This window comes from Rhinoderma darwinii, chromosome 4 (assembly GCF_050947455.1).
Source record: "Rhinoderma darwinii isolate aRhiDar2 chromosome 4, aRhiDar2.hap1, whole genome shotgun sequence".
NCBI classification, from domain to species: Eukaryota; Metazoa; Chordata; class Amphibia; order Anura; family Rhinodermatidae; genus Rhinoderma; species Rhinoderma darwinii.
In genome coordinates, this window is record NC_134690.1 from 82,392,229 (window position 1) to 82,404,402 (window position 12,174).

At 43.4% G+C, this 12,174-nt stretch overlaps 1 long non-coding RNA gene across 2 annotated transcripts; it reads right to left on the reverse strand.

The window, feature by feature from the left end:
• Positions 1-1,115: 1,115 nt before the first annotated feature.
• On the reverse strand, positions 1,116-10,201 carry LOC142760748 (uncharacterized). 2 transcript variants are annotated; one of them, XR_012883390.1, is made up of 3 exons: positions 10,145-10,201; positions 9,099-9,256; positions 1,116-2,959 (listed from the first exon to the last, which is right to left on the reverse strand). It is a non-coding gene; the product is annotated as an uncharacterized LOC142760748 (long non-coding RNA). The 2 variants fall into 2 exon arrangements; XR_012883391.1 differs by lacking the exon at positions 1,116-2,959 and adding an exon at positions 4,624-5,636.
• Between the last annotated feature and the right edge of the window lie 1,973 nt (positions 10,202-12,174).

Genomic DNA, 12,174 nt, shown 5'->3' on the forward strand with positions numbered 1-12,174 from the left:
CTGGGATTCCTGCCAGGACGCAGGGCCTGGGAAGGGGCGGTCCTCCCAGCTGCCTGGCCTGCAGCGTCCGGGATCGGGCTCCCTCTGCGACGCCGTGTCCGCGGGACTACCTCCGGACTCAGGCGCTCTGGAGGTCGGGACCGCCGAGAGGGACGGGTCGACACAGCCTGCATCGCCGTCACCCCTGCCACCGCTCTCTGCCTGCCCAGCGCAGGAGCGGTTGTTGCCGACTCCCCCCCCGCCGCCATAGCCATGCTCGTAGGGGGGCCGGGGGAGGGGAGCCTGTCCCTTACAACAGACCCCGAACGCCGTGCCCGACGTGGCGAAACGGCGTCCGGGATCCGCGTTAATGCAGCCACGGTCTCCTCCAGCCATCCGGGACCGTGGTGCACAGCAGCGGCGCGCAGCCGCTCTAAAATCAGGGCCTCTGCCATTACTAAAACACCGGGCAACGGGGAGCTTTGCTTAATGTGTGTTACTCCTCCCGCTGCTTCCGGCTCAATGCCGAGAAACAGCGGGAAGCGCAGTAACGGCCCCCCCGCCCCCCTTAACTCCTCCCCGTCCCTCCTTCAGCTCCTTCAACTTTCCCTGACCTCGTAACATTAACCCTTTCCCTACCAGGACGGTCATGTCGGCTTCCCTTAAGCCTGCAGCTGCGTCCAGCCTCTTCTTTAAAATGGTATCTCATTACAACAACTTTCCAAATTGGGTATATGGACCTCATAGAGTTAATCCCCTGATCAATGTTCCAGAGGCAGATAGAAATAAACATGATTAGAATTTTCAGATGTGGCATAATTGCTGTGGATTTGCGATACAGATTTCGCACCCCTAATCCATGGAACTTTACAGTACAATACATGGAGGTTTTCAAAACCCCATCCACATGTAGTCGAAAAAATTCTGTGTGGAAATCAGCGCACACTTCTGATTTTAAAGTCTGCACCATGTATATTCTGTTGCAGTGGATTTTCACCACAGATTTCACCCTTTGCAATGCGAAAAACTAAAACCACGACAAATCCGCTGCAAAATCTGCATGTAACAAATGTCTGGACTTAGCCTAAAAGGATATTGAACTCCACCACATGCTGAGAAATAAAGACACAAGAGAATTGTAATATTTAAAAATATTTATTTGATATATTTTATTTGTATATTTTATTAATGTGAATGACAACCCTATACCTAAACCTGTTGATCCAGAAGAAGGCAAAAACCCTGGACAAATGTGGCCAATTAGTGTCACAGGGGAAAAATTCCTTCTTGACCCCAGAAAATGGCGATCAGTTAAAAACCCTGGATCAAAGCCGCTAATCCTAGTACTAGATGTGTGTTACGCCATGTTCAGACATGGCAGAATTTTTCCGCTGCAAATGTTGGTGCAGATTCGGGGCAATTACGCAACGAATCTGCACCAACATTTGCATATTTGACAAGCAATTCAGACGTTGCAGATATCACAGCGGACTTGCCACAGATTTCAGTTTTTGCAATGCAAAGGCTGAAATCCGCAGTGAAATTCCGCTGCTTCACCGCAACATAATGAGCATGCTGCGGAGGGAAAATTCTGCACCGCAGCCTATATTCCGCACTGTTATTTTCCACAACGTCTAAACTAAGTTTACTAAAAATGTATAATAGAATATAATAGAAACAAATGTAAAAAACGGCTGCTGCAGAATTCTACTGCGAACTGTCCGCAGAGGAATTCAACAGCAATTCCGCCACGTCTGAATGTGCCCTTACTGATCGTCTGTTCTGTACCATCCTATGCTAGTTACTCGGGCAGTGAGTAGCTGGGAATGATCTGTCCTGTGTACTTGTGCTCTGCATATGTCATTTACAGTGGTTTTGGGGAGGTATTAGCGTTTATATTATTGTGAAGCATGAGGCCTAGTTCACACAGAGTTGAGTTGACAGGGAGAAAAAAATCTGCCCCAAACTTTTCTTTTGAATTTTAAAATGCACGGTTTTTATTTTATTTTGCAACTACAATAACCGTGGTGGTATTTGGTCAAAAACCTCTCCAAACTTTCAGCGTCTTTTTTTCCCCCTCCCATTGATTTCAATGGAAGTTTAGCAGCAAAATCAGCTCTAATATAGGGCCTGATGGTTTTTTTCCGCAAGCAAACAAAAACCGCTAAGCCACGGTTTCCCAGTCAAAATCATCACCAAAAACGCTGTGTGAACTGGGCCTTATTATTTGTATTATAGTGAGGTGTCAAAGCTTAATATTCTTGAGAGGTATGAGTTTGAATATGATGGTGATAAGTTTGTGTTTATATTATAGTTAGGTATTAGGGCACGGCCAGACGTGGCAGAGTTTTTCCGCTGCAAATGTTGGTGCAGATTTGGGGCATTTACGCAACGAATCTGCACCAACATTTGCATATTTGACAGGTAGTTCAGACGTTGCAGAAAAGACAGCGGACTTGCCACAGATTTCAGTTTTTGCATTGCAATGGCTGAAATAAGCAGTGAAATTCCGCTTCTTCTCCGCAACAGTCAGTGCATGCTGCGGAGGGAAAATTCCGCGCCGCAGCCTATAGTCCACAGCGGAGTTTTCCACAACGTCTGAAATAACTTGCCTAAAAATGTATTGAAACAACTGTAAAAAACGGCCGCTGGAGAATTTCACTGCGGACTGTCCAAAGCGGAATTCCACAGCAATTCCGCCACGTCTGGCCGTGCCCTTAAGAGGAAGGGGAATTCTTTTTTTATAAGATCTGGAACAGATGAATAGTGGAACTATCCCCCAAACAGAAAAAGACCTTAGGGCTGGTTTAAAATGTGTTAGTAGCTGTTTGAGGAGCCATGTTTTTTAATTTTGTTTTTTGTTTGTTTGTTCCTCTTTTTTCTTTTTCTTTCAATGTCTCTCTCTCCCCTCCCCACGTGATATTTTCCAGGGTTTTAGGGGGAGATTGTTGATTTTCCAGCATTGACTTTGGGATAGTTTCTGTACTACATAATATTTTGTTTAATATAATGTTAATGTAACATTTTCTTCGTTTTTTTGTTATAAAATTCGATAGCAATAAAAAAATGATATTATACAAAAAAAAATATTATAGTGAGGTATTAGTGATTATATTATAGTGAGGTATTAGTGATTATATTATAGTGAGGTATTAGTGATTATATTATAGTGAGGTATTAGTGATTATATTATAGTGAGGTATTAGTGATTATATTATAGTGAGGTATTAGCGATTATATTATAGTGAGGTATTAGTGATTATATTATAGTGAGGTATTAGTGATTATATTATAGTGAGGTATTAGTGATTATATTATAGTGAGGTATTAGTGATTATATTATAGTGAGGTATTAGTGATTATATTATAGTGAGTTATTAGTGATTATATTATAGTGAGGTATTAGTGATTATATTATAGTGAGGTATTAGTGATTATATTATAGTGAGGTATTAGTGATTATATTATAGTGAGGTATTAGTGATTATATTATAGTGAGTTATTAGTGATTATATTATAGTGAGGTATTAGTGATTATATTATAGTGAGGTATTAGTGATATTATAGTGAGGTATTAGTGATTATATTATATTGAGGTATTAGTGATTATATTATAGTGAGGTATTAGTGATTATATTATATTAAGGTAACAGTGTTTATATTATAGTGAGGTATTAGGGCGGGTTCACACATAGCGGAATTTCACTTAAATTCCGCTGCGGACACTCCGCAGCGTTAATCCGCAGCGGAGCCGTTTCTCCATTGACTTTCACTTTAATTTAGCAGTGTTCGTTTACACGATGCGTACAATTCCGCTGCGGAGCATAGGCTGCGGAGCGGAATTTGGTGTCCGCAGCATGCTCTGTCTGTTGCGGAGCAGTGGCGGACTGGTTGCGGACTCATGGCGGAATTTCTCCATTGACTTCAATGGAGAGTCAAAATTCCGCAATGAAGTCCGCAGATCTTATGTGTGCTGCGGAGCGTATTGTTTTTACTACCATGACATTTCTTCATTCTGGCTGGACCTATGTATTTCTAGGTCTACAGCCAGACTGAGGAAGTCAATGGGGCTCCCGTAATGACGGGAGCGTTGCTAGGAGACGTCTGTAAATAGTCACTGTCCAGGGTGCTGAAAGAGTTACGCGATCGGCAGTAACTGTTTCTGCACCCGGGACAGTGACTACCGATCTCAATATACATGTATCTGTAAAAAAAAATATAAGTTCATACTTACCGAGAACTCCCTGCGTCTGTCTCCAGTCCGGCCTCCCAGGATGACGTTTCAGTGTAAGTGACGGCTGCAGCCAATCACAGGCCAAGCACAGGCTGCAGCGGTCACATGGACTGGAGCGTCATCCAGGGAGGTCGGGCCGGATGCCGAAAGAGGGACGCGTCACCAAGACAACGGGCGGTAAGTATGAATTTCTTTGACTTTCACTAGGGAAAGTGCTGTCCCTTCTCTCTATCCTGCACTGAATAGGGAGAAGAGAAGCACTTTTCCTGCAGTCCGCAGCGGCCAGTCCGCATCAATTTTCTGCACATTTTGTGCAGATCCGCTGCAGAATCTGCAACGCAGATTCTGTGCGGCATTGATGCGGACAGTTGCGGAGGAATTCCGCCATGTGTGGTCATGCCCTTAGAGTTTATAATATTGAGAGGAATTAGTGTTTATGCCTGAACGTCCCCTCTGCAGCACATATGGGATTACATTTCCCTGCTGCCAGTTACTGTGTTTCTTTTTTATTTGCCTTATTTCTCGCTCTGATCGGAGGAAGCGTCGCCCAGCTTGCGCTCAGTTTTTCTGGCACATGTGCTGGTTGCGCTCTGCCTCATTGGCGTCCTGACTCTTCAGGCACCATTTTTGGTGGGCAGTGTTGCTGTTCAGAGTCCGGTGTTCTCCAGTTTCTGCTTCAGGATTCCTCCTCTATCCGGCGGGCAGGTCGCACCGCTGCAGGGTAATTGCACTGGCAACTCTACATATTATACTCGCTTTGGTTTTCATTATGTGGCATACTTCAGCCATATTTTATATAGGTCGCTGTCAGACCAGGGACAGCCCCAGGGGAGGCTGGGCCTCTGCTTTATATGGAAACTAGCCTGTCATTGTACGCTCTTGCTCGTATGTTGGATGCTGAGCATGTAGCTGCTGTTATTTCTTACAGGGTATACTGGCATGATGCCGTCTGCATCTTACTAGGCAGGCACTGCAATCCCCATTGTTGTTTTCTGTCCTCAGATGTCTCAGCTCTTCTAAAAGAAAACATTTCTGCTGTCATAAATGTGATGTGACCCTGCCTGAAAGCTATGAGTGCAGGCTTTGCATGCACTGTCTCAGATGGGAGTCAGGTCATTCCTCGTCCGCACCCTAGGAAGTCATGGACTGTGTTAAAGATTTTGTTTAATCACCCATGGAAGAGTAAGAACTCTATATTTGAAGTAGAATTGCTCTCTACGGTTGTTTATTGCCTCTTCTCTGCTAGCTTGAGAAAAGATGTTTTGGCCCAAACGTCTGCCTCCGTCCAGTGGTCTGAGTCTAGTAGGCATAGCAGAAGGAGGAGCAGCTCAGTGATGTCCACGGTGCATGGCATGACCTTGGGATGGTGTATGAAGTCTTCTCTTCTTAAAATAAGAAAGACGACTCTAAAGCCTCTCTTTTCCTGGTAGATAAAATACATAATCTTATCAAAGCGGGCAAGTTAGAGGATAAAGATCCTTCTCTGTCCTATGATGACCGGGACTCCTGAGGCAGGCCTAAAACATTGAAGGTGGAACATGCCTCTAAACAGAGCATGGTCTCAGAATGGAAGACTCCTGAAAAACACAGTTTATTTACAGGCGGTTTAAACTCCTATATCTACTACAAGAAGATCAGCTAGAGGAGTAGAGCTCCCTGCCTAAAGTGGATGTAGCCATAGCTAAGCTCTCTAAAAGCACCGTGGTCCCTTTGGAAGATGGCGCCAGTTTGAAGAACGCTCTGGATTGGAAATAGGAACCTGGCTTTTAAGCGCTCTTTTTCTTCTTGGGCAGCTCAGGCTAAAGTGGTTATTGCCCCCTTTTGAGTTGGCTGTCGCAGGAGCTCGAGGGAGTATCCGTCATGGGGTCAGCAGAGGGTGGTGTTAACGCACCTTGTCACCAATGGATTTGACATGGGGCTAAACCGGGGAGCAAAGTCTAAGGAAATCCCTGGTCTTCAGCCTTTAACTCCTATACAGGGATCTGGACTTTGCTGCAGGGGATCCCCAAGTTGTTACCCCCAGAGTAGTCTCCCTTGGTGACGGCCAACGTAACAGGTGTAGAGACAGATAACGAGGTCAGGTATAGGGGAAGGTCAGACTGCAAGGTACCAAATGAGTCACGTAGCAAGGTACAAAATGAGTCACGTAGCTAATGGTCAGTGCAGGCGACAATAGTTTATCATGGGTAACAAGGCAAAAGGTATGGGCAGGCAGCAGGCACGGATGGTCAAGGTACAGGCTGAGTTCAACTTCCATCAGTGGCGAGCTCAAATCTTGGCTAAGTAGGTGCTAGATATAATACAACACGTCTACTCTATAGACTTCGCCATCTGGTCCAGAGACAAGTTTGCTTTAACTTTAGTCCCTTTGCAAACAGAGCTTGGCACAGGAGTGTATTTTCCAATCCAATCCAAGGTATGTTTCAGAGCGAGACCATCCATTCTGTAGTGTTCCTTGTAGAATGTGCATTGTCACAGTGGACCTAAAAGATGCCTAACTGCATGTTCCTGTGGCAGAGGCAAACAAAACTTCGGAGAAACGCCCCAAATTGCCCCCAATGATTTCAATGTGAAGCAGAGGCGTTTTTCCCCGTGCGGCACTGGGCCGCTCGCAGAAGAGAAAAGCTGCATGCTCTTTAATTGAGCGGTTTCCACCTCTGACCTCTCATGTTTTTCCGTGGCTTTTTACCCCGGTTTCTGCGATCTACGGAAAAAAAAGCTTAATGGCGTTGTCCAGTACCGGACAACTGATGACCTATCCACCAGTTAGGTCATTAGTATATGATATGTCGGGGTCCGACACCTGGACCCCGCACCGATCAGCTTTTCCGGCTTACCTGCGGGCTCTGGATATCATTGCAAAGAATGCAATGTATGGAGCCAGAAGCAGTTGGCTCCGTACATTGCATAGCGGACGTGCTGCAGTACTGCAGCTCGGCCGCCATTCCATGCTTGGAGCCAACTGCCTCCGGCAGCGGCATCCGGAGAGGCTGATCGGTGCGGGATCCGAGTGTCGGACCCCCATAGATCATATACTAATGACCTATTCGGCGGATAAGTCATCAGTTGTCCGATAGAGGACAACCCTTTTAAAATTTTGAGGCCGATTTTTTTCTGCCAGACAAAAAAGGCTGTGTGAACATAGCCTTAATGTTCTTATTTTGTGCAATATTAATGATTATATTAACCTCTGCTAGTAGTGTTCATGAAATTATGAAATATTTTTATATAATTATTGTATTCTGAGGTATTACAGTGTATAGTAATGCAAGTTCTTAGTGTTCACAATATTCTGAGATATTTTATTGTTGTGAGGGTTTTATTGTCTTTATTTCATGAGGTATTTGTGTTTTTAAGTGTTATTCGTTGTATCAGGCTGCTGGCAAAGCTTCTGGCATATTTGTCAAGCATATCAATAGGCATAACCATAAGAGTGTCCATTTTGCCTCGATCGCACTGGTATATGTCGGTATACCTTTTTTTTCTGTTGTATGGAATAGGACAATCTGCTGTTCTGTTCCATACAGAGGTATTCAGTAAAAAAAAGTTGTACCCCACGATCTTAATTTCTTTAACATGGGAGCCTATGGGCTAGGAATGCCACTGTATGCCTTCACAATTGTATGCATTGGCATCTGGCAGAGGTAGAGAATATGTCGGGAAATACTCCCGACTTATACCTCCTCCGACGCATTAGCGCTTATATCATTAAGTATTTGTTTTGTATTATTGTGTAGCTTGTATTAAAAGGGTTTTCCCATGAGAGACATTTATGACATATCCGCAGGATATGTCATAAATGTCAGATAGATGTAAGTCCCACCTCTGGGACCCGCACCTATCTCCAGAATGGGGCCCCCTAAACCCCATTCAGTCGCTCAGTGTTGCGGCTGAATGAGGTGAATTCCGACCATGAAAAAGGTTATATGTTCATGAGTTACGCTGTTTCCGTAAGTTCCATAGAACTGAGTGGTAGTTACGGAAACAGTTATGGAAGCAACGTAGCATGGGAGCTATGCTGTTTCCGTAACTACCATTCAGTTCTATGGGATTTACGGAAACAGCGTAGCTCAGCGAGCTACGCTGTTTACGTAACTAACGACCATATAACCTTTTTCATGGTCGGAATTCACCTCATTCAGCTGCAACACAGAGCGACTGAACGGGGTTTAGGGGGCCCTGTTCTGGAGATAGGTGCGGGTCCCAGAGGCTTCTATCTGACATTTATGATATATACAGTGGATATGTCATAAATGTCTCTCATGGGAAAACCCCTTTAATGCATGGTGTGATATTATGGAAGAATATGAGTATTATTTTCATATCATTGTTAATATTGTTGTGTGGTATTGCCAAATATACTATTGTTTGGTATTAATGTATATATTATTTTATAGTATTACTGTGTATATTATTATGTGGTATTACCATGTACTATTGTTTGGTATTTCTGTATATATTATTTTATGGTATTAATGTATATATTATTGTGTGGTATTATTGTATATATATTATTTAGTATTACAGTACATATTATTGTTTAGTATTACTGTATATATTATTGTTTAGTATTACTGTATATATTATTGTTTAGTATTACTGTATATATTATTGCTTGGTATTAATGTATATATTATTGTATGGCCTTACTATATACTATTGTTTAGTATTAATGTATATATTGTATGGTATTACTGTATATATTATTGTATGTTGTTACCATACTATTGTGCCGCGTTATTGTGAATATTATTACAGGTTAATACTTGGTATTAATGTACATGAAATTGTATTATTATTTGTGTTATATCATGTTTATTATTATCTTACAATATTTATGTTATATTTATTGTAATATTTTTTCCATGTGTGGTGTTAATTCTACCTAGTGTTGATAATGAAACTGTGAGCTCCTGCTCATTGCACACAGGCGGCTGCGTTCCATGGACAGAGCTGTTGCGCTTTATGTATTCTGGTTTGGCTTCTTCTCCAAATATGAAAAATGTGATGATCCAAGGCTTTCCTGTCATCTCCTGAGGTGACCTGTAAACAACACAGCCCAGCTTTACACTGCATGATAAGACCCCCCCCCCCCAGACATATTGTGATGTCACAGCCACATTAGAATTGTCTGACACATAATGGCTGTGTTACCCATAGCAACCAATCAGATTCCATGTCTTATTTCTCCAGTTCAGTGTAGAACCTGAAAGCTGAACTCTGATTGGTTGATGTGGTTAACTCGTCCCCCTTTGTGTCTATACTATGCCCCGGTATGTTATAATATAATAATCTTATTAATAAGTATGATGATGAAATATACATATTCACTGCTGTGGAGAATGTAAAGCCAGAGAAAAGTGGTGGGTCTGTCATCTCAGCCAATCAGCTTTTATTTTTCAGTGGACTTTTGTCATTTTAAATCAGCAACTTGATTGGTTCCTGTAGGTCACATGTCCACTTTTCCATTGCACTACTTCTGGTAAATCTCCCTAATAACAAGTGAGGATGAAAAAAGTGTGTGTTGCCCATAGCGACCTATAATATAAAATGCTGGATTATGATTGGTTGCTATGGGCAGCACCAGTTTGTCTGCACTAGTTTTCATACACGCTGTATAATATATAATATACTGTATCTATGTCCTGATCATGCAGAGACTATAATATTAGAATGTGTATTATATACCACGTAACCACATACAGCAATTTATTCAATGAGTGAATAGAGGGGGGGGAGGACTATAGGCAGAAACTCTCCCTACTGTACTATACATATATCTTCTATTCTACTGTGTCATGCTACATAATATGGATTTGAGGCAATTAATAAATAAATATTAGAAAGATAATGATAAATTCTATTGCTAATTATTTATTCTGTAGATGTCGTATGTTGTATGTCATGACTTCAGGAAAGTGATGGACTTACGTGTATTCTGTATTCTGCCCTCTCTTCTCATCTTCATCTCCTGATGTGAGCTCCGGTTACACAGAGCAGCATTAGTTTTATGGAATCCTGTGATGTCACAATGTTGATGTCATCTTATGATGTAACAATGTGTACTGCGCTACAGGTCACCACCTTGTTGGCAGGTACCAGCAATAATAAGGTTACATGTGATATAGAATAATGGAGTCAATGGCACACATTTACTAACATTGGCATATTTTATGGCATTCAAAATGGAGGGGGTGGTGGGTGGGAGTTGGGCCTAAATTATTATAAGGCGCATGTCCCTTAATAAATTTGGCACTTTTTGTACTCTCTGACGGGCATACAAGCTTTTGAAAACAATCTATAAACAACTCACCGATCATTAAAGGGGTTGTCCAGTTTAGAAAACCCATTTTCAGACACCCTATTAGGGCATGGTCACACGTGGTGGAATTTCTGTGGAATTCTCCAGCGGCCGTATTTTACATTTGTTTCAATACATTTTTAGGCAAGTTAGTTCAGACGTTGCAGAAAACTCCGCTGCGGACCATAGGTTGCAGTGCGGAATTTTCCCTCCGCAGCATGCACTGACTGTTGCGGAGAAGAAGCGGAATTTCACTGCGGATTTCAGCCTTTGCAATGCAAAAGCTGAAATCTGTGGCAAGTCCGCTGTGTTTTCTGCAACGTTTGAATTACCTGTCAAATATGCAAATGTTGGTGCAGATTCGTTGCGTAATTGCCCCAAATCTGCACCAACATTTGCAGCGGAGAAACTCTGCCACGTATGAACATGCCCTTAGGGAGTTCTGAGTTAACTGTTGGTGGTCCTCTGTTCAGGATCCTCATCTATTGGCCATAGTGAAAAGTGGTTACAAAGATTATCTCTCAGTTTGGTGAACCTGTCCTGTCCTGCATTATACAGACAACCCATTGATATCAATAGACACTGTGTAATGCTTAATTTCCCATGTGATGGCGCTGCAGGGAAATTGAACACTTAGTGCCAAATGCCCCCACAGCTTACAGTTGATCGCTGGAGGGGAGATGAGCAGCTGGACACTTTGTGATCAGCTTATGTCAAGAAACCCTTCTAAGGGCGGGTTCACACATGGCGGAATTCCACTTAAATTCCGCTGCGGACACTCCGCAGCGTTAATCCGCAGCGGAGCCGTTTCTCCATTGACTTTCACTTTAATTTAGCAGTGTTCGTTTACACGATGCGTACAATTCCGCTGCGGAGCATAGGCTGCGGAGCGGAATTTGGTGTCCGCAGCATGCTCTGTCTGTTGCGGAGCAGTGGCGGACTCATGGCGGAATTTCTCCATTGACTTCAATGGAGATTCTAAGTTCCGCAATGAAGTCCGCAGCTGTCATGCACATGTCATGTGTGCTGCGGATGCGTCTTGCTTTTTTAACTTGACATTTCTTCATTCTGGCTGGACCTAGGTATTTCTAGGTCTACAGCCAGACTGAGGAAGTCAATGGGGCTCCCGTAATGACGGGAGCGTTGCTAGGAGACGTCTGTAAATAGTCACTGTCCAGGGTGCTGAAAGAGTTAAGCGATCGGCAGTAACTGTTTCTGCACCCGGGACAGTGACTACCGATCCCAATATACATGTATCTGTAAAAAAACATATAAGTTCATACTTACCGAGAACTCCCTGCGTCTGTCTCCAGTCCGGCCTCCCAGGATGACGTTTCAGTGTAAGTGACGGCTGCAGCCAATCACAGGCCAAGCACAGGCTGCAGCGGTCACATGGACTGGCGCGTCATCCAGGGAGGTCGGGCTGGATGCCGAAAGAGGGACGCGTCACCAAGACAACGGCCGGTAAGTATGAAAATCGTTTACTTTCACTAGGGAAAGTGCTGTCCCTTCTCTCTATCCTGCACTGATAGGGAGAAGGGAAGCACTTTTCCCGCAGTCTGCAGCAGCTAGTCCGCATCAATGTACTGCACATTTTGTGCAGATCCGCTGCAGAATCTGCAACGCAGATTCTGTGCGGCATCGATGCGGACAGTTGCGG